This window comes from Nerophis ophidion, linkage group LG06, assembly GCF_033978795.1.
Source record: "Nerophis ophidion isolate RoL-2023_Sa linkage group LG06, RoL_Noph_v1.0, whole genome shotgun sequence".
Lineage (NCBI taxonomy): Eukaryota > Metazoa > Chordata > Actinopteri > Syngnathiformes > Syngnathidae > Nerophis > Nerophis ophidion.
The window spans coordinates 46,810,015-46,837,173 of record NC_084616.1 but is presented as its reverse complement, the minus strand read 5'-3'; the positions used below and the strand labels follow the sequence as shown (position 1 = coordinate 46,837,173).

Sequence of the window (27,159 nt, the reverse complement as noted above, 5' to 3'; positions counted from 1 at the left end):
GTTGTCATATAAACTGATCTGTAAGAGATTAAAATAAATAAATGTCTTTCAAAATATAGGTTGGGTCAAATTTAGAGCAGATATAGTAAAAATAGACATGTAATAACCTGTTGGAGGGATGAAGTCAGTTAATGGCTCACATCTGAATCCGGAGAATGTTGAGATGGAACCTCAACAGTTGGTTTCTGCAACAAAACACAAAAATATAATGTCAGAACTAATTAATTATAACATTATCAGCACTTTTTGTTGATGAAACTCTCAGCATACAATGCCAGATAAATAGTAAAGATTATTACAGAGTTTCAGCTCTTAGACAATTAATTAAGAATATAAAACACACTAAAATCGGGTTCAGAAAATATGAGGACCTGAATTGAGACACTCATTTTAAAGCTTGGACATTAACATTGTAACACACACTAATCTGGTTTAGAAAATATGAGGACCTTATATGAAACACACCTAAGTCTTTCTTGGTTCAAACAATATAAGGACATGACGAGTGGTCACATGTAGAATGTATGTTGTTGACTTGTAACATCTCCTGTTTTGCTAAACATGAGTTCCAAACTCCTTACTGACTAACATGGATGTACCCTTACGAAAAAGTTGTCATATAAACTGATCTGTGAGAGATTAAAATTAATAAATGTCTTTCAAAATATAGGTTGGGTCACATTTAGAGCAGATATAGTAAAAATAGACTTGTAATAACCTGTTGGAGGGATGAATTCGGTTTATCGCTCACATCTGAATCTGGAGAATGTTGAGATAGAACCCCAACAGTTGGTGTCTGCAACAAAACACAAAAATATAATGTCAGAACTAATTAATTATAACATTAACAACCACTTTTGGTTGATAATATTCTGAGCATATAATTCTACATAAACAGTAAAGATTATTATAGCGTTTTAGCTCTTAGACTATTATTTAAGAATGTAACATTCACTAAAATGTGGTTCAGAAAATATGAGGACCTGGATTGAAACACTCATTTTAAAGCTTTGAATTAAACATTGTAACACACATTAATGTGGTTCAGAAAAATATGAGGACCTTATATGAAACACACTGAAGTCTTTTTTAGTTCAAACAATATGAGTACATGACAAGTGATCACATATAGAATTCATGTTGCTGACCTGTAACATCTCCTGTTTTGCTAAACATGAGTTGTAAATTCCACAGACTAACATGAATGTACGCTTAAAAAATGTTGTCATATAAACTGATCTGTGAGAGGTTAAAAGGATTAAATGTCTTTTGAAGTATAGGTTGTGTCAAGTTTTTAGCAGATATAGGGCAGCACGGTGGAACAGGGGTGAGTGCATGTGCGTCACAAATCGTTAAATCCTGGGCTCGTGATCTTTCTGTGTGGAGTTTGCATGTTCTCCCCGTGACTGCGTGGGTTCCCTCTGGGTACTCCGGCTTCATCATACCTCCAAAGACATGCACCTGGGGATAGGTTGATTGGCAACACTAAATTGGCCCTAGTGTGTGAATGTGAGTGTAAATGTTGTCTATTTGTGTTGGCCGTGTAATGAGGTGGCGACTTGTCCAGGGTGTACTCCGCCTTCCGCCCGAATGCAGCTCAGATAGGCTCAAGCACACCCCGCCAACCCAAAAAAGGGACAGGTAGTAGAAAATGGATGGATGGATGGATAGTAAAATAGTCAAGTAATAACCTGTTGGAGGGATGAAGTCGGTTTATCGCTCACATGAATCTGGAGAATGTTGAGATAGAACATCAACAGTTGGTGTCTGCAACAAAACACATAAAAATAATGTTAGAACTTATTAATTATAACATTATCAGCACTTTTTGTTGTTAACATTATGTGCATATAATGCCAGATAAATAGTAAAGATATTTATAGAGGGTTTCTGTCTCTTGTCCCGCTCATGTCTTGAGATGAACTTCCCTCGGTACTCGACCACAAAAGAACCTTTTTAAATTGATGCAAGAGCAAATACACCATATCCTGATAAAACAGTTTATCAATTAACAATGTTTGGAATATCTGTTTTAAAAAGGAATAATAATAGTCGTTACTTGACTAAAAATTCATTTACAAACAGAATTACTCTTTCATAAATGTAAATAATTATTAAATTAAGTACAAACCCCGTTTCCATATGAGTTGGGAAATGGTGTTAGATGTAAATATAAACAGAATACAATGATTTGCAAATCATTTTCAAGCCATATTCAGTTGAATATGCTACAAAGACAACATATTTGATGTTCACTCTGATAAACATTTTTTTGGTGCAAATAATCATTAACTTTAGAATTTGATGCTAGCAACACGCAACAAACAAGTTGGGAAAGGTGGCAATAAATACTGATAAAGTTAAGAAATGCTCATCAAACACTTATTTGGGACATCCCACAGGTGTGAAGGCTAATTTGGAACAGGTGGGTGCCATGATTGGGTATAAAAACAGCTTCCCAAAAAATGCTCAGTCTTTCACAGGAAAGGATGGGGCGAGGTACACCCCTTTGTCCACAACTGCGTGAGCAAATAGTCAAACAGTTTAAGAACAACCTTTCTCAAAGTGACATTGCAAGAAATTTACTGATTTCAACATCTACGCTCCATGATATCATCAAAAGGTTCAGAGAATCTGGATAAATCACTCCACGTAACCGGCATGTCTGGAAACTAACATTGAATAACCGTGACCTTCGATCCCTCAGACGGCAATGTATCAAAAACCGACATCAATCTCTAAAGGATATCACCACATGAGTTCAGGAACACTTCAGAAAACCACTGTCACTAAATACAGTTTGTTGCTATATCTGTAAGTGCAAGTTAAAGCTCTATTATGCAAAGCGAAAGCCAATTATCAACATCCAGAAACGCCGCCGGCTTCTCTGGGCCCGAGATCATCTAAGATGGACTGATGACTGATCTGTGGTCTAACGAGCCCACATTTCAAATTTTTTTGGAAATATTCGACACCGTTTCATCCGGACCAAAGGGGAAGCGAACCATCCAGACTGTTATCGACGCAAAGTTGAAAAGCCAGCATCTGTGATGGTATGGGGGTGCATTAGTGCCCAAGGCATGGGTAACTTACACATCTGTAAGTTACCCATCTGTTTGGAACAACATTTGCTGCCATTTAAGCGCCAACTTTTTCATGTGCGCCCCTGCTTATTTCAGCAAGACAATGCCAAGCCACATTCAGCACGTGTTCAGCTTCATAAAAAAGAGTGCAGGTACTTTCCTGGCCGGCCTGCAGTCCTATCAAAAATGTGTGGTGCATTATGAAGCGTAAAATACGACAGAGGAGACCCCGGACTGTTGAAGGACTGAAGCTCTACATAAAACAAGAATGGGAAAGAATTCCACCTTCCAAGCTTCAACAATTAGTTTCCTCAGTTCAAACGATTATTGAGTGTTGTTGAAAGAAAAGGTGATGTAACACAGTGGTGAACATGCCCTCTCCCAACTACTTTGGCACGTATTGCAGCCATGAAATTCTAAGTTAATTATTATTTGTAAAAAAAATTATTCCGTTTGGATTTACATCTAACACAATTTCCCAACTCATATGGAAACGGGGTTTGTAATTAATGTGTTACTTGAAAAAGAAAAGTTTTAAATATCTAGCATATGCAGTTGAGAGACATTTCATGAGAGCAGAGTGTGTGTGTGCCTTTAAAAAGCTGTGCCTTTTGCCAAGTGACGTGGGACGTCAGCGCCCAGACATAGCAAAATAGTTCAGCTGTATTTTTTAGCTTAGCAGTGGCAGTTAAGATAGTTCTGTTGAATGTTTTTGTTTGCGTGTGGATGAGGCCTCTTTCTATTTGATATCGTGTTCGTAATTACTTCCGGGGGTTGCTTTCATTAGTAAAAAGATATTACCTGCACTAAACATTTTGTGCTTCTAACGCTGTCTTGTTGACATACAATCACATCAAAAGTAGCATGCCAGATTACATAAAACGCATCGTAACAGCGTTGTAGCGTACATAAAAGTTATTAGATTACTCGTTACCGGTAAAAGTAACAGCATTAGTAACATCGTTTTCATGTACCGCTGTTATACCATCCATCCATCCATCCATCATCTTCCGCTTTTCCGAGGTGGGGTCGCGGTGGCAGCAGCCTAAGCAGGGAAGCCCAGACTTCCCTCTCCCCAGCCACTTCGTCTAGCTCTTCCCGGGGGATCCCGAGGCGTTCCCAGGCCAGCCGGGAGACATAGTTTTCCCAACGTGTCCTGGGTCTTCCTCGTGGCCTCCTACCGGTTGGACGTGCCCTAAACACCTCCCTAGGGAGGCGTTCGGGTGGCATCCTGACCAGATGCCCGAACCACCTCATCTGGCTCCTCTCCATGTGGAGGAGCAGCGGCTTTACTTTGAGTTCCTCCCGGATGGCAGAGCTTCTCACCCTATCTCTAAGGGAGAGACCCAAACTCATTTCGGCCGCTTGTACCCGTGATCTTATCCTTTCGGTCATGACCCAAAGCTCATGACCATAGGTGAGGAGGGGAACGTAGATCGACCGGTAAATTGAGAGCTTTGCCTTCCGGCTCAGCTCCTTCTTCACCACAACGGATCGATACAATGTCCGCATTACCGAAGACGCCACACCGATCCGCCTGTCGATCTCACGATCCACTCTTCCCCCACTCGTGAACAAGACTCCGAGGGGCCATAGAGGTCAGGTGCATTGTGAGCTGGGCGGCAGCCGAAGGCAGGGCACTTGGCGGTCCGATCCTCGGCTACAGAAGCTAGCTCTTGGGACGTGGAACGCTGTTATTCCAAACACTTCTAATTAAAGCCATATAATACAACCTCTATTAGACAGTAAGAAAATGATCCAAATGAGATGTTGATACAGTTACCATTGATATGTTACATAACAAGACATACCTTTCCAATCATTGATCCACTGGGCCTTAAAACAAGACTTGTCACATCCAGATCAAATAAACTCGGTGGCTTCAGCCTCAGGATTACGTCTCGCTCTTCTTTTGGACACGATGTCTATATCATGTGTTGATGCGCCTAACAAATCCACACATAAAAATGAAAAAAGTCAGTGACACAGAAATAAAACAAAGAACTAAACCCTTCAAAAACTGTTAAATTTAGGCTCAATGCAGACATGAAGCTTCTCAAACAAAGTAGTAATGTAACAATATCAGTAACATGCCTACTCCACAGTGCTTATCAGCTTGAAATATTTGTATTTGACAAAAAGTATAAACAATTTGAAGAACTCTAGTCTGTCTTGTTTAAAATTAAGAAAATGTTTACTAGCATAGTGATCAAGGGTGATGGGTCAAATGGAGAGAATAATTTCACCACACCTAGTGTGTGACAATCACTGCTACTTATAATCTTCCATGCAACTTTAAAAAAAAAATGTTAAATGCCTTGGCCTTGGCCCAGAACTGAAATGCTTAATTTAACCTCATAAAATCAAATCTGATTGCAATTAATAACAACAACATTTAACTGTTGATTATAATGAACTATTTTCCTATGTTAAAAAACATTGGTCTATTTAATTACGTTAAACTCCATTTTATGCTCACCTGATTCAACCATGCTGTCGAAGACTGTCAAAGATTGTTTGTGACCAAGATAGATGTCCCCCTCCGGTGATGCAGGTCCCGGAAGTGATGTTCACTGAGCGCTCTGTTGTGCTCAAAATCGTGTGTGAAGTTGTGTATTTCGATTATAAATGGTCCTTTTGGAAAACCCTTTTTATATATATTCAATATTAAGTGTGATACATGAGCTGTATAACTTCCATGATGAAAATAGTTAACTAGTGATTTAGCCCACGGTGGCAGAGGGGTTAGTGCGTCTGCCTCACAATACGAAGGTCCTGCAGTCTTGGGTTCAAATCCAGGCTCGGGATCTTTCTGTGTGGAGTTTGCATGTTCTCCCCGTGAATGCGTGGGTTTCCTCCGGGTACTCCGGCTTCCTCCCACCTCCAAAGACATGCACCTGGGGATAGGTTGATTGGCAACACTAAATTGGCCCTGGTGTGTGAATGTGAGTGTGAATGTTGTCTGTCTATCTGTGTTGGCCCTGTGATGAGGTGGCGACTTGTCCAGGGTGTACCCCGCCTTCCGCCCGATTGTAGCTGAGATAGGCGCCAGCGCCCCCCGCGACCCCAAAAAGGGAATAAGCGGTAGAAAATGAATGAATGAATGAATGAGTGATTTAGCCCTCTGTTAGGAGCAGACATCGTCCAGCGGCCAATCAGGCGGCGCCTAACTGAAAATTGGACCAATCAGACGCCGAGACTCTTCAGAGTGGGCGGAAGTAACCATCTTGAACACCATGTAAAGTGAATACCTCCAAAAACAATCCCCATATTAATCCTAAATTTGCCCCAAAGATAAAGATACCCAAATAATGTGCTATTGTAACCATTTGAAAATATTAAATACTGTGTGTAGTTTGAATTGCATTTGAATTATTGCCTTTGTCTCAATCAAGGTTGAAGGTTGTTGTTTTTTTATGCAATAACCTACATTTCAGGCACATTTAAAGCAATTATTGTGCGGCATTGTATTTTAGTCAACAGAATAGCAAAAAGTCCAATACAGTAAAATACTGAATCAAACAAATTAAATCATCACCATAATCCCTTTATTACTAATTGTCTAGCCCAAATCCTCTCCAGATAAACCAAATTAATAGATAAAACTAACACTAAAAAGGATGAGATCATCAGATCAGTTGAAAATGTGTTATTTGATTCAGAATTCAAGAGTATGTTTATTGCTGTAATGGTTAGATGTTTTTCAAAATGTTGGAGTGTGTGAGTTTCTGACCCACATGACATATGAGGACATATGACATATGAGGACAAGTGTGTGTGTGTGTGTGTCATAATAGCAAAGATGGCCACTAGGGGCAAAATCGAAGGTGACCAAAAAAATTAAACACACTTTCACACACTTTTTCTGAAAATTTGACAAATGAAGACTTTAGAGATTTTTGGTCTGGGAACATGCTGGGAGGGTCTAGAACACGATAGCATTGCGGGAAATATGGGGACATGGAAAATGTCCTCATATTTCAACAGGTCCTCATATGTAAGGTGAAATTTCATAAAAATGTCCCCATATGTCACTTTGACAAACGCACACACACACACACACATCCACACTGGTTATCATTCGCAGTGGGGACCAAGTTTTTGATCATCACTACAGGTTGTGGATAGGGTTGGGTATCGAGTATCGAGTATCGATTGGAACCGGGACTAACTTTCCAATTCTCCCGGAATCGTTCAAAAGTTTAAATTTCGATTCCTAGTTTCGATACCCAGTCCGCCGACCGGAAAAAAAGAATATGTCCGCCGATCGGAAGAAGAAGAAGCTACTGAACACCAACGAAGAAGCGCCCACCGCCGGAAATGTTAGCATAGCCGAGCCTATGTAGCCGAGCGAGTCAGTCAAGCATGGATAGCGGGCGTCGGCGGTCGAAAGTGTGGCTTTATTTGACTAAAAAAAATGAAAAATCTGCGAAATGTAACACATGCGACAGGACTGTTTCGTGCTTAGGAGGGTGCACGTCGAACATGATGAAGCACCTCCGAGTTCATGGAGTACAAATAAATGCGTGTCCCGTCTTCGACGCGCTGCGCCGACCGTCCTCCTCTGCCTCTTCCTCTGGTTCCGGCTCCGACGCCCAGCCGGGCACCTCGGTGCAGTCCGAATCCGGTAAGTAAAACAATATATATGCAATAAATAATGTGTTTTGCGCCAACGTTGAGGCAGCTAACAAATTAGCCCGCGTATTTTTTCATATACAATTTACAACCTGCTAGCCAGGCTCCGTGATGTGCCCAGCGTACTCCGTTCACCTTAGCAGCAATGGGGAATATGTCGGTGCAACAGACGGAAGAGTGCCACAGAAAGGTCACTGCACACATCGTCAAAAGACTGCATCCCTTTTCAGAGGTGGAATCTCCAACATTTAGGTTAGTTAAGCAATAACGTTAGAGCTAAGCTAATTGATACTGGGCTAAACAGTAACAGCAACATTACATGTTTGTTTATGTTTGCAGGGTTATGGTGATTACTCTCAACCCAAAATACATACCACCTTCCAGGGACTACCTGTCAAACACATTGATCCATGGTACAAGAAGAATCGGAATCAAGAATCGGAATCAAGAATCGGAATCAAGAATCGGAATCAAGAATCGTCAGGAATCGTAATCGAAACAAAGAATCGGAATTGGAATCGTTCGAATTCAAACGATACCCAACCCTAGTTGTGGAGGCATAAAAAATGAGGTAAAATGGCCACTGCCCAGTTAGCTCATACATGGATCTGACTATCATTTAAAAAGGTTTCCCTTTAGGGGATCTGTTTTTTTGTTCCCATACCGTCAGAGGTCCCCTAAAGGTGACTGTGTAAACAGAGCGATGTCCCCATTAAGTAAGCATTGCCAGAACAAACACACACACACACACACACACACACACGCACGCACGCACGCACGCACGCACGCACACACACACACCCATCAAATGATTATTTCCTTAAAGTTTTACATTAACTTTGTTTACGCTCTTTATTTTTCAAGTAGGAAAAGTCACATTATCTGATTAAATAGTTAATAGCCCTTATTTATATTATATTTTAGCAAGCTAAACAACTTGAACAATGTGGGCAAGAAAATATTTAGGTTTTCAGCACCGAAGGCTTGGAATAACCTGCAATCAAATCTTCAACTTCAAACCCTTGTTACATAAAATGAGTTTAAAGCTGTGAAAAGATTGCAGTCTACTTTGCCTGTATGCACATGTGCTATGTGATTAAGTTTTAATGTTGTAAATTTGATGTTTTATGTGTTGTTTACTGTTTTTAATTTAACCTTGCTGCTGCCCTCTAGCTAGCTCTCCCTTGGACAAGAGATCTTTGATCTCAATGGGATTTTACCTGGTTAAATAAAGGCTAAATAAAATTACAAAAAATTGAATATGATTCATTTGACACCAACTTTCCCTCAAATTAATGTTTAAAACTAGAATAGCACACAACAATTCTCATTTCACAAAGTAAAAAAAATAATTTAAAAGTCCTTAAACCATAAATTTATTAGCCAATACAGTGGGATATAGATTTACCAATCCCGGAACGTTTGGATTTACGAACCGCAGAGCGAATTAAATTATCCTTTGGGGTTTATGTACCTTGTCTCTGTGTACCAACGTTGTATCTACTCCGTCCGTGCGTGCATCGCAGCCATTGTGGGCTGATCTTTGGTGCATGTTGCAGTGTTGTTGTTAGCTATACTGTGCTACTTTGCGTGGTTTTGTGTTACGGTTTGTATAGGGGAAGAAGGCGGCACAGACAACAGGGACGTTATTTAACTATATTTATTTATATATATGCATAATATATATAAATGATTTAAAAAAAAAGTGTGTAACTATTCCAAACAATGTGTGTCGCGTGCGATTATGTGTGTGAATTAACTGTAGTATGTTACCAGAAGTGCTGAGCGAGAGGCGGAAGTCCAAGAGGGGCAGGCTGGCTCGGAGGTCCATGAGATTCAGGCAGGAAGTCGGGGGCAATAGGGAAGTGTGAAAGTCCGTGTCCAGGTGGAAAGTCGATATCCAAAAGGGGCAGCCAAATAACCAGAGGGGAACACAGGGAGGCGAGACACACTGCCCGTAATGCGGGAACGGAGGAAGGCTGCTGGATCAACAAGGAGACACGAGACAATTGAACATGATGGGAAAAAAACACAAAGAGAGAGCATAGAGATGAATGATGGCTTACTGTACGTTCTGGCCTAGGATTGGTTGTGCTGGCTTAAGAAAGCATGTCTTCTTATCAGGGACAGGTGATTGATGATTGAATGCAGCTGCTTCCTGCAGCCGGAGTGGCGCGCCGCCGGCACGCTCTTGGAGGTGGCCCAGCGCAACGCACAGATGAAAGTGCACTGGTGTGCGCCTGGGCCGTGACATTTTGAAGAAGATTGTTTTGCCATTTTAAAGCATTTTCTAGCTTTTTCGGCTCAATGCTAACAGCAGACCTGAGCAAATTAAGGCTAAGCTTTTAAATATGGCCCGCCAGACATTCCCAAATATTTTTTGTAGATCTTTAAGATGGAAACTGTAGCTGCCATTAGGATTTGCATTGATGTTTTCAAATGACCGTAAGTCTTTAACTATACAAAGTATTCCAGTGTTTGGAATCTGCGCTTTTGCATGACATACTAGTTACTACTGTCATATAAGTCACAGCAGCTCAGACAAGGCACCAAGCAATGTGGGTGAGAAGCGTTTCCACAGAGAGTTTCCAGAGCGGCCGGTCTGAAATGCGAGTGTCCGGGACAGACGCCGAAGGAGATTTTTACAACAAAGTTCTAAAGCTTAGTGATATATCAGATGTATCAGATTGTAGATGGTTTTTTTTTTTACCCTTTATGATCATATTTTGCTGTGTTTGTTGCATTTTGTCAATCAAGAGGGGATGTGACGTTCATATGTTGTCAATATTCAGTGTTTTATTATTCATAGTTAAGATCGTAGATCCCACATTCAATATTTTCATTTACATTCTGGGTGTCTCATTCAGTAAAAAAAAAAAAATCCATTCCATTTTGAAGGGGATAATAACGGTTTTAGCATTCTATCAGATACTATTGTGAGGTTTTGTATTAGTGTTCCTTAAAATAGATGGCCCCCCGGACACATTTTTTTCTTAAAATTTGGCCCCCAGAGTCAAAATAATTGCCCAGGCCTGGTCTAAAGAAAGCAATGGACGAGCAGTTTGAAACATTCAGGAAACATTCACGCAAAGCAAACTAACCAACAAAGTAAGGTGCATGGATTTTATTTTGTATTCCTAAGCGATCTGGCTATTAGAGTTAAGAAGTTTTGTGATTTTCAAACTGTGGGTGTGTGCGTGTAAGCAGGGTGGCTGAATATGAGGACAGTTCAGCTGATTGTTTACTCTTTGTCATTTAATAGAAAGTTGATCAATGGACCCCTTGTTATGTTTGTTTGGTATTAAGACTTAAAGGGGAACATTATCACCGGACCTATGTAAGCGTCAATATATACCTTGATGTTGCAGAAAAAAGACCATATAGTTTTTTTAACCGATTTCCGAACTCTAAATGGCTGAATTTTGGCAAATTAAACGCCTTTCTATTATTCGCACTCGGAGCGATGACGTCACAACGTGACGTCACATGGGTAGTCAATCCGCCATTTTCTCAAACACATTACAAACACCAAGTCAAATCAGCTCTGTTATTGTCCGTTTTTTCGACTGTTTTCTGTACCTTGGAGATATCATGCCTCGTCGGTGTGTTGTCCGAGGGTGTAACAACACGATCAGGGACGGATGCAAGTAGACTTACGTGGAGTGTGCATCGATTAGCACGGCATGCCAATTGATGCTAACATGCTATTTAGGCTAGCTGTATGTACATTTGTAGCTATATTTGCATCCAGCCTTTCCCTCCACCCACATTTAATGCCAAACAAACACTTACCATTCGACAGATTTAAGTTGCTCCAGCGTCACGAGATGCGAAAGTCCTGATCGTTTGGTCTGCACATTTTACCGGTGATGCTAAGGCAGACATGGCACAGAGGTGTATGGATATCCTGCAGATGCAATTCCAACGATGAAGTCAACAAAATCACAAAGGTGAGTTTTGTTGATGTTATTGACTTATGTGCTAATCAGACATATTTGGTCGCAGCATGACTGCCAGCTAATCGATGCTAACATGCTATTTAGGCTAGCTGTATGTACATTTGTAGCTATATTTGCATCCAGCCTTTCCTTCCACCCACATTTAATGCCAAACAAACACTTACCAATCAACAGATTTAAGTTGCTCCTGCACATTTTACCAGCGATGCTAAGGCAGACATGGCACAGAGATGTATGGATATCCTGCGACACCCAATCGTTGGTTAGAAGGCGATCACCGAATAGCTTCAATAACTATTCGCTCAATAGCTTCAGTTTCTTCTTCAATTTTGTTTTCGCTATCTGCCTCCATACTCCAACCATCCGTTTCAATACATGCGTAATCCGTTGAATCGCTTAAGCCGCTGAAATCCGAGTCTGAATCCGAGCTAATGTCGCTATATCCGCCATGTTGTTTGTATTGTCATCACTGGATGACGTCACAGGAAAATGGACGGTGGCTTTACAGATAGCGAAAATCAGGCACTTTAAGCCTTTTTCCGGGATATTCCATGATGGGTAAAATTTAGAAAAAACTTCGAAAAATAAAATAAGCCACTGGGAACTGATTTTTATTGGTTTTAACCCTTCTGAAATTGTGATAATGTTCCCCTTTGATATTGTTTTAAAAGTGTTTCAACTTTTATTGAAATATTGACGCTTGTTGAGGCTGTAGTCCAATATTTTTGTTTACATTGTTTCTTTTGAAGAAATCTGTTTCAATATCCATTGTTGCTCTATTTACAGCAGCCAATTATGTTTGTAAATTGAGGTTCCACTGTATTGCACTCAATTCCATATTTTCTTGAGAACCAGCATTCACATTTGCTTTTGGTTCTTTTGTCAGAGTTACACGTTTCAAGAAAATATCCCTGTTGCAAACACAAATGTTGACTGCAGAGGGCCTGTGCTCTTAGAAGGATGTCATTTAGAGAAATTACATCACTGTTTCTGGCAACAAACTGCATAGAAAACAACTTTGACCATGGTTCAAAAATATTACATAAAAAGATAGCTAGTACTTTATTGGGCTATTTGTAGAAAATAACAACCAGGCAATATCAGTTTGCTAACATTGAAAAAGAAAGCGGATATTTAATAGAAATAGCAAGAAAATAGTGTCAATTGCACACAAGAAGACTCCAAGGTTAATGCAAATGGAAAAAAAAGGGTTTTGTGTTGACTCAAATTTTGTATTTTGTCGATTTTATGTAATTATATTTAATAAAATGTTGGATTTGCATACATTTTCTTTCCTACAATATAATTATAATATTACAGACCTGGGCAAATTAAGGCCCGGGGGCCACATGCAGGCCATTAAACTTTTCAATCTGGCCTGCCGGGCGGATTTTTACAATTAAGTTTTAAAGCTTAATGATATATCAGATATATGAGATAGTAGGTGTTTTGTTTCTTTACCCTTCGCTTTCATATTTCGCTGTGTTTGTTGCATTTTGGTAGCGTTTTGCTTGATTGTAAAATATGTCGATCGAGAGGGTGTGTGACGTCCTTGTGTTATCGATATTCAGGGAATCAATCGTTAATATTTATTATTGTAAATCCCACATTCTTTATTTTCATGTACATTCTGGATGTTTAATTTGGTAAAAAAAAATCAAAATTATATTCCATTCAAGGCAGTCGTGTTTAGCATTCAATCAGACATTATAAAATTAGATTAGACACATTTTTTCTCTAAATTTGGCCCCTTGAGTCAAAATAATTGCCCAGGCCTGTAATATCAAAACTGTGTGCTTGTTTGAGATTCATTAAAACCATAACCATAACCATTATAAGTGTTTTAGTTTGTTTTAAAGACTAGTATTAATTAATATACAGACATATGTTTGTACAAAAAGTTTGTCCCTTCTGCAGAACTTCATTTCGGTCATGGGCAAGTAGGAGTCTATGCTGGCTGACTTTGGACAAAAAGCCTGGTACAAAAAATAAATATGAACCCTCGATCTCCTGACAGGGCAGCACGGCTGCACAATACGAAAGTTGTGGGTTCGATCTTTCTGTGTGGAGTTTGCATGTTTTCCCCATGACTGCGTGGGTTCCCTCCGGGTACTCGGCTTCCTCCCACCTCCAAAGACATGCACCTGGGGATAGGTTGATTGGCAACACTAAATTGGCCCTAGTGTGTGAATGTGAGTGTAAATGTTGTCTATCTGGGTTGGCCCTTCGATGAGGTGGCGACTTGTCTGGGATGTACCCTGGCTTCCGCCCGTGTGCAGCTGGGATGCAGCCTGTCCCCCCGAAAGCCCCATGGGAGACAAGCGGTAGTAAATGGATGGATGGATCTCCTGACTGTGTCACCTGAAAATACTAACCACCAGTCAAGCATAATGAACACAAACATGTCATTTAAAGTGGTAACTTTAAGTCCACACTGGTTTTACTGCATAATCAACCTTGTATAGAAACGCAAATTTTGATCATTATTTAACCTCTTTACAGACATTACTTCCGACATATATGGAAATAAAACATTTAGCCTAATATAATTGTTGCAATATATGAAATATGACATTAGGATTCACTTTACTCATATTGATAAAACAGTAGGATACAATTTTCTGTTATTTTCATCATCATGTTTGCTTCAAAAGAAAATGTTTCAATTACCCAATAGTGAGTTTTGTCCATTTAGACTTGAAGCCGATGTACACCCATCATAATCTTCATCCAGCCCAGATGAAGTGAGTGATAAACAGGCGGTCCGCAGGCAGCTTAAGTGGGTTGATATAATAAATCAATAAGGGTTTGTAAGTCTTTTCACTTAAACAAAAGCCGGAGGAATAAAAAGCCATTAAGATGACATGTGAATTGGCAAACAAACTGTTTAATTTGTGTTAGCTGTGCGGGGGCCTGGGAGCAGCCCAAATTTACATCTGATTGGAGTTTAATGACCCATGGCCTGCTTTGGCCGCACGATCGCCATGGTGACCAAGCTTTTCTCAAGATTTCCAACAGACTCCAATGTGCTTTGACCATTTCAAATGCGTCATGTGAGCCAAATGGGGCTGGGGGCTTGTATGTATCAATTTGTTTCTGTTGCGGGGCCCACACTTGCCCTGCAATGAATATATGGGCCATTGAATCTTTGCACACAATAGCCACAGCTGATGCGGTTGCCCCAGAGACACGCCCATACAAAGACTCGGAATGATGACATATGGTCTGAACCTGCCCAGTCGCTGGACCCCGAAAAGCCTTGACTGCATTGATGGACAAAGGCCGACGTCGGCCATTTATCCGTGCCCACTCATTCCATGGTAAGATAAACTTTTGATAAAGTTTCCTGCTCGGTCTCTGCAAAGGAGTAAACGGCTGGTGAAAAAGCCGCCGTGTAAAGTGGGGGAATTCATCATGGGGTCGTTAACAAAGGCTTCCTTTCCACCTGCTTCGTTAAAAGGCCACTTATTGTTAAAGGTTAAAGACGGGAGGGAGGCAAAAAGAACAAACTTCGACACACAGAAAGCGATGTACACGACAAAAAGAAGACGTCTAAATATCTGAAATACTAATCTCGACGTTTTCTTTTTAACCAAAAACACGTTCGGTTAACCAGCAGGTTACACCAATGTTCTACTTTTTCTTTCTGAAGTAATATACAACATGTTGGTACAGCTAAATCCATCCATCCATCCATCCATTTCCTACCGCTTATTCCCTTTTGGGGTCGCATTTTTAAAAAAATATTTTAGTATGTAGGAACTGTGAAGTGAATTATATTTATATAGCCTGTTTCTCTAGTGCAGGGGAAGGGAACCTATGGCTCGCGAGCCAGATGTGGCTCTTTTGATGACTGCATCTGGCTCTCAGATAAATCCTAGCTGACACTGCTTAACACGGTAAGTAATGAATAACTCCACTTGTAATCACAGTGTTAAAAATAACGTTCAAAATATAAAACATTCTTAGATTAGATCAGATTAGATTAGATAGTACTTTATTTATTCCTTCAGGAGAGTTCAGGAAAATTAAAATTTTCAGCACAATCCCATTCAAGATCAGAAAAACATTACAGGGAGACAGAACAGGATCACTGACGGGTCTGCCGGCTTCCAGCGCCCCTCACAAAAAAGGTGAGATACAGGTAAACAAGTGGGGGTAATAAAATAAAATAAAAAATAAAAATCGGCCTAAGCCTGGGCCCTGGAGAGGGGGTCCAGACTGAGGCCAAGGGAAAAAAACAACAACTCATAGCCATAGTGCACATCCCTCTTACATGTGTGTAAGAGAGAAACTTGTGCATTTTAATCCATCCATCCGTTTTCTACTGCACCTTTTCAAGAAGTTGCGTTAATGTTAAAAAGTTTTTTTTTTTAATTATTGGTTAGTGTGGGGTTTGCCCTCTTGGGGGTTCTTCAGACCACCAAGCACCGACATGAGAGCCTGTTTCAGGGTTACAATATTGTTTTATTTTTCAATAAGTCTCTCAGTTGCTTTCCAGTAATTGTCATTTTCTCTTTCGTTCTCGCCCGCACTCTGGCTCCAGCCCCAACCCCGTCTCTCCTCCTGGCTGCTGCTTATAAACAGAGCGAGAGGTGATTAGATAACAATGCCCAGGTGGGCCATCTACGCACCTGTTGCTGATTTCGAGGCCGGTCCTGGCAACACCCCGGTTCGATGCAGGCCCACAGGCCACGCCCCTTCCACAGTTAGCTTCAGAATAACAATGTTATTGCAAAGAATAAGAGACCTATTATACTCTAGAAATGTTGGTCTTACTTAAAAATTCACAAGTTTAGTTGTGTTCAGTGTTAAAAAAAAAAATCATATGGAGAGTAGCTGTGCGCAACCCGAGGGTCCCTGGTTCAATCCCCACCTAATGGGTAAATGTGGAAGTAGTGTCAAAGCGCTTTGAGTACCTTGAAGGTAGAAAAGCGCTATACAAGTACAACCCATTTATCATTTATTTATTTATCTCTTACGGAAATACATTTTAAAATATTTGGCTTCTTGGCTCTCTCAGCCAAAAAGGTTCCCGACCCCTGCTTTAGTGACTCAAAGTGCTTTACATAGTGAAACCCAATATCTAAGTTACATTTAAACCAGTGTGGGTGGCACTGGGAGCAAGTGGGTAAAGTATCTTGCCCAAGGACACAACAACAGAGACTAGGATAGCGAAAGCGGGAATCGAACCTGGATCCCTCAAGTTGCTGACACGGTCACTCTCTTAACCGAGCTACGACACTCCCCGCTCTCAAAGAATAGTATATCCTATAGAGTTAGTGAAATATTTCAAGAATGTATTTCCTAATTTATCAACAGTTTTGATGATTTTAGCTTATAGATTAAAAAAAAAAAAATCAGCATTTCATAAAATTTTTAAGTATGGTTAAAAAAAAAAGAAATCCACCAAAGTCTCTGTTTTTCCGCGAGAACCCTTATGATCAAGAGACATTTTTCCGCCTCTTCCATCCAAAAAAAATAGTACAGAGCCGCAAAACGTAACACAGCTGATACATTTTTTAAAGTTATTATATTTTTTGTTTTTTATTTTATAGGAAAAAAATCTGTCCTCTTTTTCCTTTTCTCTTTCCTTTTTTTGGCAAGTATTTATGGTTATTACCCAGGGGGTTGCACACTGGAGAAGCTGAACTGTACACACAGGCTTCCGGTTTCCTTTAATTGCCTTTACCCTTAGCAAATTCACGGCCTCACAGACAGTCGGAAATTCTTTTTAAAACTGCTAACGTGTTTCACTTCAGGGTAAAAACAATCCTGAGGGAGCCACAACAAGGAGGCAGACGAGCCACATGTGTCTCCTGAGTTGTGGGTTGCAGACCCCAGGTCTAGGGACTGGTAGGGGAAAGCCCATGTGGCTTTTCCAGGTGAAGGCACCAACCACCAGCGAGCCCCTCCCCCAGCAGAGACTAAAGTGTCTCCTCTTGTTCTTTAACATAGGGGAGGGGTCTCAAACTTACGGCCCAGGTGGCTGTATCTTGTGCTTACTGAGCTTCATAGTTTAGTGTAATTGCAGCTAATAGTTCAATACTGTACAGGTGGGTTGCAATCACGTGACCTTGAGGCACATCCGGGCACATCTGGGTTTCAGGCGATGGTCTCAAGTCCCATTAGGCTACTGCTTATTTACCTGAATCCGTGAAAATTTAGGCTTATTTTGAAATATTTAGAGGCACAAATAAAAGCGATCATGAAAAAGTATTTAAAATGGAATTGAGTGGATTTGTACACTCTTAAGAAATATATTTTTTAACTATTTAAACCATTTATCACCATTATGTTACTGATACTGCGATGAAGTGGCGACTTGTCTAGGGTGTACACCGCCTTCCGCCCGATTGTAGCTAAGATAGGCTCCGGCGCCCCCCGCCACCCTGAAGGGAATAAGCGGTAGAAAATGGATGGATGGATGTTACTGCTACTTAACTTCACTTGACACTCATTGTATTAAGAGAAGAAAATATTGGAGGCACATCATGTCTTGACATCTGAAGTGTCCACTAGTTAAGCGTTAACCCGTGAAACACAAAGTTGGATTAATTCGTGCATCACTAAGTAATGTATTTGATTGACATACCGGGTGCCGTGCTGCTGTGATAGTGACACTAATGACAAAAAAAGATACGTTTAAATTTAAAGTGGATTTCTTGCTACAAATATTAGTCTCATCTACAGTTCATGTCTGCAGTTGTTTTTATAGTATTGTGGGGGGGCGTGACCTGCGGGCCTGCCGCTGCACGGGGTGTAAAAGGACCGGCCTCGAAGATAGCGACAGGTGGACCTTGTTATCCAATCACCTGTCGCCTTTATCAGCAGCAGCCAGAAGGAGACATGGAGTTGGTGTGGGAGCCAGAGAGAGAGAGAGACGGACTCAGAAAAATAACTTTTGCTGGAAAGCAAAAGCCTTGCACTATTTATGAAAATGAAACAGTGTTGTACCGTGAAATCCGGGCTCTCGTGGTAGAGTGTGGTGGTCCGAAGAACCCATCAGAGGGCAATCTCAACAGGTTTGAAGTTCATATTTTGTCCCATTTTTAGCTATGTATGTCCCTTGTCACGGCCCGACTGCACACCACTGCGCATTCATGTGTGCACTGTGCTAGGCGCATCTGTGGGAGGTGCATGTCAGTACAGCTGCAGCAAAAAAACTGCAATCAATCGCCAGCAATCACTGCACCTGTCACTGATCAGAGGACCTGCCTTCATAAGCCTGCACAACCTGCATCCTGGGCCAGAACGTACAGTAGTTACCTGTCCTGTACAGTAAGCCGAATATCTACTCTATGCAAACCTGATCTCTCTGTTTTCTCCCCCGTCGTGTTTATCGTCTTGTGTCCTCCTTGTCGTTCCAACAGTGGACCTCCGTTCTCGCTTGACGAGCTGTGTGTCTCGTCTCCCCTAGTTCCCTCTGCTTCCCTGGCGGCCTCTTGGATCTCGACCTCCCGCCTGGACACTGAAATTTGACGCCTTGTTGCTATAGCCACCGATTTCCTGCCTGATCACAGATCCCCGAGCTTGTTTTGTCTCACCTTGGACTTCCTGAACTCTCGCTCAGCATTCATTAATTCCTACATATAGTCGCACACCATACACTCTTGGATTTGGTCGAACTCCATTATCTTGTTTATTAATATTATTATTTATAATTTATATATATATATATATATATATATATATATATATATATACATATAAAATAAAGTTATACGACGCCCCTCCTGTCCGTGCCATCTCCTCTTCCCTGTACACATAACATCCCTGTTGTTAAGCAATGTTTCCAAGTGATATCAAGACTCAGTGTATGCTTTTGAGCTTTATCCATCAAGTTTATTAACATTAAGGACACTTTTGTCATAGGCTGGCTTGTTGTTAAGCGCCTGCGATTTCCAAATATGCAGAGGACCTCAGGCAGGGTACAAGTAAGATGATCCTTTATTTCAAATACACAAGGCAGCATAACAAACTGGGTGCTAGTTTAGCGTGGCAAGAAGATAGCAGAGTGAAAAACTTACGTAGCTTGAAACAAACAACAAAAACCAACAAACAAACCTGCGTCTGTAGCGAACAGTGTACAGCAAACAATGGACCAGCCACTAAGACAGGGAAAACACCAAAATATAAAGGGGAGTGATTAGGAGCAGAAACAGGTGAGGACGCTAATCAATTAAAGAGGAACATTATCACCAGACCTATGTAAGCGTCAATATATACCTTGATGGTGCAGAAAAAAGACCATACATTTTTTAACCGATTTACGAACTCTAAATGGGTGAATTTTGGCGAATTAAAATCCTTTCTGTTTATCGCGCTGGAGGCGACGACGTCAGAATGTAATGTCGCCGAGGTAATACAGCCGCCATTTTCATTTTCAACACATTGTAAACATTGGGTCTCAGCTCTGTTATTTTCCATTTTTTTGACTATTTTTTGGAACCTTGGAGACATCATGCCTTGACGGTGTGTTGTCGGAGGGTGTAACAACACTAACAGGGAGGGATTCAAGTTGCACCACTGGCCCGAAGGTGCGAAAGTGTCTTCCGCTAGACCCCCATTGAATGGGCCAGAGTGTCTCCACATTTTACCGGCAGACATGGCACAGAGATGTATGGATAACCTGCAGATGCATTTGCAACGATAAAGTCAATGAAGGTGAGTTTTGTTGATGTTGACTTATGTGCTAATCAGACATATTTGGTCGCGGCATGACTGCCAGCTAATCGATGCTAACATGCCACGCTAATCGACGCTAACATGCTATTTACTGGCGGTGCTAATGCAGACATGGCACAGAGATGTATGGATAACCTGCAGATGCATTTGCAACGATAGTCAATGAAATCACAAAGGTGAGTTTTGTTGATGTTGACTGCCAGCTAATCGATGCTAACATTCTATGCTAATCGATGCTAACATGCTACGCTAATCGATGCTAACATGCTATTTACCGGCGGTGCTAAAGCAGACATGGCACAGAGATGTATGGATAACCTGTAGATGCATTTGCAACTATATTACGTTTCCTTCCACCCACATTTAATGCGAAATAAACACTTACCAATCGACGGATTTAAGTTGCTCCAGTGTCAAAAGATGCGAAAGTCCTGATCGTTTGGTCCGCACATTTTACCGGCGATGCTAAGGCAGCTATTCGGCCATGCTATGGCTATGAATAGCATCAATAGCTATTCGCTCAATAGCTTCAGTTTCTTCTTCAATACTTTCATACTCCTACTATGTGTTTCAATATATGCGTAATCTGTTGAATCGCTTAAGTCGCTGAAATCCGAGTCTGAATCCGAGCTAATGTCGCTATATCTTGCTGTGGTATTTCCGTTGTTTGTTTACATTGGCAGCACTGTGTGACGTCACAGGGAAATGGATAGTGGTTTCGAAGATAGCGAAAATAAGGCACTTTAAAGCATTATTTAGGGATATTCCGAGACCGGTAAAATTTTGAAAAAAACTTCAAAAAATACAACAAGCCACTGGGAACTGATTTTTATTGTTTTTAACCCTTTTGAAATTGTGATAATGTTCCCCTTTACAGAAAGCAGGTGCAAGAAAACGAAACCAAGGGAGAAAAGGAGTATTGAAAAACACAACAGGTCACTAAACTAAAGGAGAATAAATCACAGACTCTAACATGGAACAACAAATAATAACAATTTTATTGATGCTACCGAATATCACCAAACACACTGTAATGTAGTCATCCGTGTCAAATAAAGTACTCGGCTTTTCCCCACAACAACAACTAAGCTTTTAATTTTTGTTATGAAAATCGACAACGAAAATACGGTGGATTGGACCAACAATCACAATATTTATTACCAGGATATACCATAACGTTCATTTATTTGCACAAGCAGGTTTTTGTCGTTATATTTCAGCATAGCAACCACCAAAGACAAAAAAGGAATGTGATCTCTTGTTTTTTCTTTACGTTTAGTTCTGCTATCAAACACTACTAAAATAAAATGTCTAAACCAACAATTTACAAAGTGATCACTGCAAACATGGGCATGATCCCATTGTATTCCACAAGATGATGAAAGTGATTATAAAAAGCCATTTTCTTTGACGCCTTTTTGTTTTTTTCCCTGACATTATCAACTCTGTGAGCCACTTATTTCGGGAGCATATGTAAACTCTTTCTTATCTCTCAATTTGAACGATTGGAACATTCCAAGAACAGACAGCAATACGGCATTTTCTGCTCAAACTCTACACTCACTCTCACTTGTTTTAATGTTAAACTCAAGCTCCTTGACCGCAAAGAGGAAAAATGGATGTGACGTCATATGCAACCATCCGGTCAAATGCAGAGGACAAATTTCACCACACATGGTGTGTGTGTGACAATCATTGGTACTTTAACTTTATATTATGGCAATTGTATATTCCACTAGAAAAAACACTCAACACAATAACTAATACAATTATACCACAAGAAATGCATTGAGCAAAACAAAGAGCAACATCATGTAAGCAAGCAGAAGGGTCTCTGGGAATCTCAGTCTCAAAATATTATTTTTTTACACTAGAAAATACATTTATAATGACTTAAGGCAGGGGTCTCAGACACGCGGCCCGCGGCCCAATTGCGGCCCGCGGGACGTTATTTTGCGACCCCCATCTTAACATAAAAGTTTAATAATGGTGCTGCCCGCAAGTTTTATATGAATGGCGCTTGACAGCGTTGTGTTATTTGGGTCCAAAATGGCTCTTTCAAAGTTCTGGGTTGCCTACCCCTGCGTTAGTGGAAAAGCGGGATTTCAGTGAAAGCGACAGAGACGTTGCCATGGAGACGAAAGTTTTCCTGCGGGCCTGGCTGCAGTCACACCACGAAACCTGTCCGTCAGTAATAACAGTCCCCAATAACCTGGACCAATTCAAACCGTTATTTGTTTTTTTTATTGTTTAATTTGCATTGCCTTGAATGAACACTACATATATTTCTTTATGACGCCGGATAACACTCCGGGAGCCGTCACTTTTTACACTCGCAATCCCGGTACTTTCCCGGCTATTATCCGCCGATCGCCGTGTTGCTGTAGGGAGGAAAAGCGGAACGACACACATTGCGGAAATAACATTATTCTCTGTGCGTCAGCTAAATACAAATATATTCCACAACCTCAAACATGTCTTTTTCAAAGCCTGCAGTGAATAAAAAGGTTTGTGATGAGTAAAGACATTTCCAGAAAAAGTGGGAGATGCAATATTTCTTTGTTGAGCACAGGGGCGGTGCACAAGAGATACAATTTGAAACGTCATTATACAACTAGACATGCTAAGGAGTATGCAACATTATTTTTTAGGAAATCTTTTCTTGCGGCCCAGCCTCACCCAGACTATGCATCTAATGGCCCCCAGGTGAAGTGAGTTTGAGACCCCTGACTTAAGGCCACTACTATTTACACAAAATACTACAAGAGTTACTATAGTTGCTGGTGGAAATAGTTAACAACTTTTCAAATTCAACACACCCTTTCCCAGCCTGTCATACACACAGATAGAATAAAGCAGTAATTCATATATTATATAAGTTTCTATCTGAAATCCAAAATAAATCCAAGAAGTCATAAATAATAATCAGATTGAACACCCTTTTGTGTTCGCCACGTGAGTATAAGATTTACAATGACACCATCTGAAGATAGAATGATCATCAACACAGAAGTGTAATTGTTTGAGTGGAAATGCCTCCCAGGTCAGGCAGTGGGGGTCTGATTCCATGAGTAAGTTAAGTAGTGTGTGAAAGAGACATTCAAGCGTTGACCTCTTTCATGACTCACTACTGAGCTATGTGCTGATGTCATATGGCCTTTGTATGCCGAGCAGGTTGTGATGCTCCTTAAGGGAGGAGGGAACCATTGACTTCAGGCACTGCTGTTCTACTTTTAGACATACAACAACAAAGACACTAAAGAAGGCAGCACCTCTCATTTTAAAACCTAAGGGCACAAATTAATTATGGCAATCTGAGTTGTCTTTTTTTTTTTCAGTAGTAGATCTAATGAAATGTTCATTTCCAAAATTATGTCAATCTTGCATAAAACACACTACAAAAAAATGCTCAGTCCAGCACTAAAATGCTCAACATGTACCGACACACAAAATTGTCAAAACATTTTATTATTTAAAAGTTTTTTATGAAATATGTTTGGCATAAAATCCCTTCATAAAAACGACATAGTTTTCAATCAACAGAAAATAGTTTTTGTTTTTTTGTTTTTTTTATTCTATGTCAATAACAACAAAAAACGTTGTCTTTATGCCAGTTGTGTCAAGTTACGGTTGCATATTACTGCGTGGATCGTTCTCCCAGGATGCAAACGGAAACTCCGAAGGCAAGATACAGGTAAGAAAACAATTTATTTTCATAAATCAGGCAGGAATACTAAACAAAGAAAACAAACGTGCCGACAGCATGGGCGCTATGGTACAGCTTACTTGGAACATAAAAGTTAAAGTACTAAAGATTGTCACACACACACACACTAGGTGTGGTGAAATTATTCTCTGCATTTGACCCATCACCCTTGATAACCACCTGGGAGGTCAGGGTAGCAGTGGCTGTGCCCGGGAATCACTTTTGGTGATTTAACCCCCAATTCCAACCCTTAATCCTGAGTGCCAAGCAGGGAGGTAATGGGTCCCATTTTTATAGTCTTTGGTATGACTCGCCCGTTGTTTGAACTCACAACCTACCGATCTCAGGGCGGCTATTGTGAACAGGTAAATCAACTTGTTGCATAGAAGCAAATAAGAAAACCAAACCGTGTGCGACGAAAAACAGGAATGAGTAGCTCTGTGATTATTGCCCGGCAGCAGGTGAGTGTGCCAAACACTAATTAGAGGCAGGTGAAACCAATCTGCACCCATGGCAACCAAAACACAAACCCAGGGGTGCTCAAAACAGGAACTGACGGAGTCAAAAACTGAACAAAATATTGATGCCGACAACGGATAATGACAAGTTGATTGTGATTTTCAGTGTAATAGTAGATAATATTAGATCCAATAATAATATAAATAAATATTATTACTATGACTATATAGTGCAGTATGTGTTGTCAAAAGTAGTGTTTTCAAACAATGTAAATTACTTAAATACACAAATGCAATGATACATTTTTTTTTAAGTTTTCTTCGTGCATAATTTATTTGCTCAAGACTTTGTAACAGTTTTTTCTTTTTAATTCCCATCGGAGTGTATTTTGAAACTGAGCTCACCAGTCGCAGTCTCCCCAATCATCTTTGCACTGGCGTATGCATAGACCAGGGGCCTCTTGAAAAAAAAATTCTCAGGCACAAAAACCTGGTCTACGAAGTACGATGTGTGTATCAAGACTGACGTTGACGTGGAAATGTGTGCTGCCTTACGCCAAATTCATGGTTGACGTACGCACATATATACAGGCTGTGGATACTTTGGCGACACAAAGGTGGTCGTCGTTTGGGCTTTGCCAACAATACCACCTACTGCTGTCCCAATCGGCCTGATTTACTAAAGGTTTGCGTAGTACCGGTTCAGGCATCGTTTTCCAAGTATAGTACTAATATGAGTTGAAATGTAAATGACTCAGTGATACGCAGTGAGAACCAGTAATGCAGTGGTACACAGTGTTGCAGCAGTACGCGAGATCCGTCTAGAGGTATGCCAAATAATTGCTTGATGAAAGTACAGTGTTTTATTTTCCTATATTCAAACACAGTATTCCAACAGTGACCAAAAATATTAAATATACTTGTTAAACAAAACCTTTGCAAATACTTAGGTCTACTGCGCTACTGTATTTAGTGTTTAGTAAATACCGTATTTTCCGTACCATAGGGCGCACCGGATTATAAGGCACACTTCTGATGAATGGTCTATTTTATAACTTTTTTCATATATTGGGCGTACCGGATTATAGGCCGCCTTGAAAGACTTAAAAAAAAATAATAATAATTATATATATATATATATATATATATATATATATATATATATACATATACATATATATATATATATATATATATATATATATATATATATATATATATACATATATATATATACATATATATATATATATATATATATATATATATATATATATATACATATATATATATATATGCCTCACAATACGAAGGTCCTGCAGTCCTGGGTTCAAATCCAGGCTCGGGATCTTTCTGTGTGGAGTTTGCATGTTCTCCCCGTGAATGCGTGGGTTCCCTCCGGGTACTCCGGCTTCCTCCCACTTCCAAAGACATGCACCTGGGGATAGGTTGATAGGCAACACTAAATTGGCCCTAGTGTGTGAATGTGAGTGTGAATGTTGTCTGTCTATCTGTGTTGGCCCTGCGATGAGGTGGCGACTTGTCCAGGGTGTACCCCGCCTTCCACCCGATTGTAGCTGATATAGGCGCCAGCGCCCCCCGTGACCCCGAAAGGGAATAAGCGGTAGAAAATGGATGGATATATATATATCTATATGTATATATATATATATATATATATATATATATATATATATCAATCAATCAATCAATCAATCAATCAATGTTTATTTATATAGCCCCAAATCACAATTGTCCCGAAGGACTGCACAAATCATTACGACTACAACATCCTCGGAAGAACCCACAAAAGGGCAAGGAAAACTCACACCCAGTGGGCCGGGAGAATTCACATCCAGGGGGAAGCCAGTGACAATGCTGACTATGAGAAACGCTTCCGTTCAAGTGGATCCAAGACAGCAGCGAGAGTCCCGTCCACAGGAGACCATCTCAAGCGGAGGCGGATCAGCAGCATAGCGATGTCCCCAACCGATACAGGCGAGCGGTCCATCCTGGGTCTCGACTCGACTCTGTATATATATATATATATATATATATACATATATATATATATATATATATACATATATAAATATATATATGCAAATACTTGGGTCTACTGCGCTACTGTATTTAGTGTTTAGTAAATACCGTATTTTCCGTACCATAGGGCGCACCGGATTATAAGGCACACTTCTGATGAATGGTCTATTTTATAACTTTTTTCATATATTGGGCGTACCGGGTTATAGGCCGCCTTGAAAGTTCTAAAAAAAATAATAATAATTATATATATATATATATATATATATATATATATATATATATATATATATATATATATATATATATATATATATATATATATATATATACATATATATATATACATATATATATATCAATCAATCAATCAATGTTTACTTATATAGCCCTAAATCACTAGTGTCTCAAAGGGCTGCACAAACCACCACGACATCCTCGGTAGGAAAACTCACACCCAGTGGGACATTGGTGACAATAATGACCCAGTGGGACGTCGGTGACAATGATGACTATGAGAACCTTAGAGAGGAGGAAAGCAATGGATGTCGAGCGGATCTAACATGATACTGTGAAAGTTCAATCCA

At 40.2% G+C, this 27,159-nt stretch overlaps 2 long non-coding RNA genes across 3 annotated transcripts in view; both read right to left on the bottom strand.

The window, feature by feature from the left end:
• Window positions 1-27,159, bottom strand: part of LOC133553950 (uncharacterized) — a 75,184-nt gene that overhangs the window by 23,202 nt on the left and 24,823 nt on the right. The gene's annotated exons all lie outside the window — the stretch shown is intronic.
• LOC133554789 (uncharacterized) lies at window positions 737-5,812 on the bottom strand. 2 transcript variants are annotated; one of them, XR_009807213.1, is made up of 4 exons: window positions 5,563-5,812; window positions 4,895-5,029; window positions 1,692-1,767; window positions 737-796 (listed from the first exon to the last, which is right to left on the bottom strand). It is a non-coding gene; the product is annotated as an uncharacterized LOC133554789 (long non-coding RNA). The 2 variants fall into 2 exon arrangements; XR_009807212.1 differs by having other exon boundaries at window positions 4,895-5,812.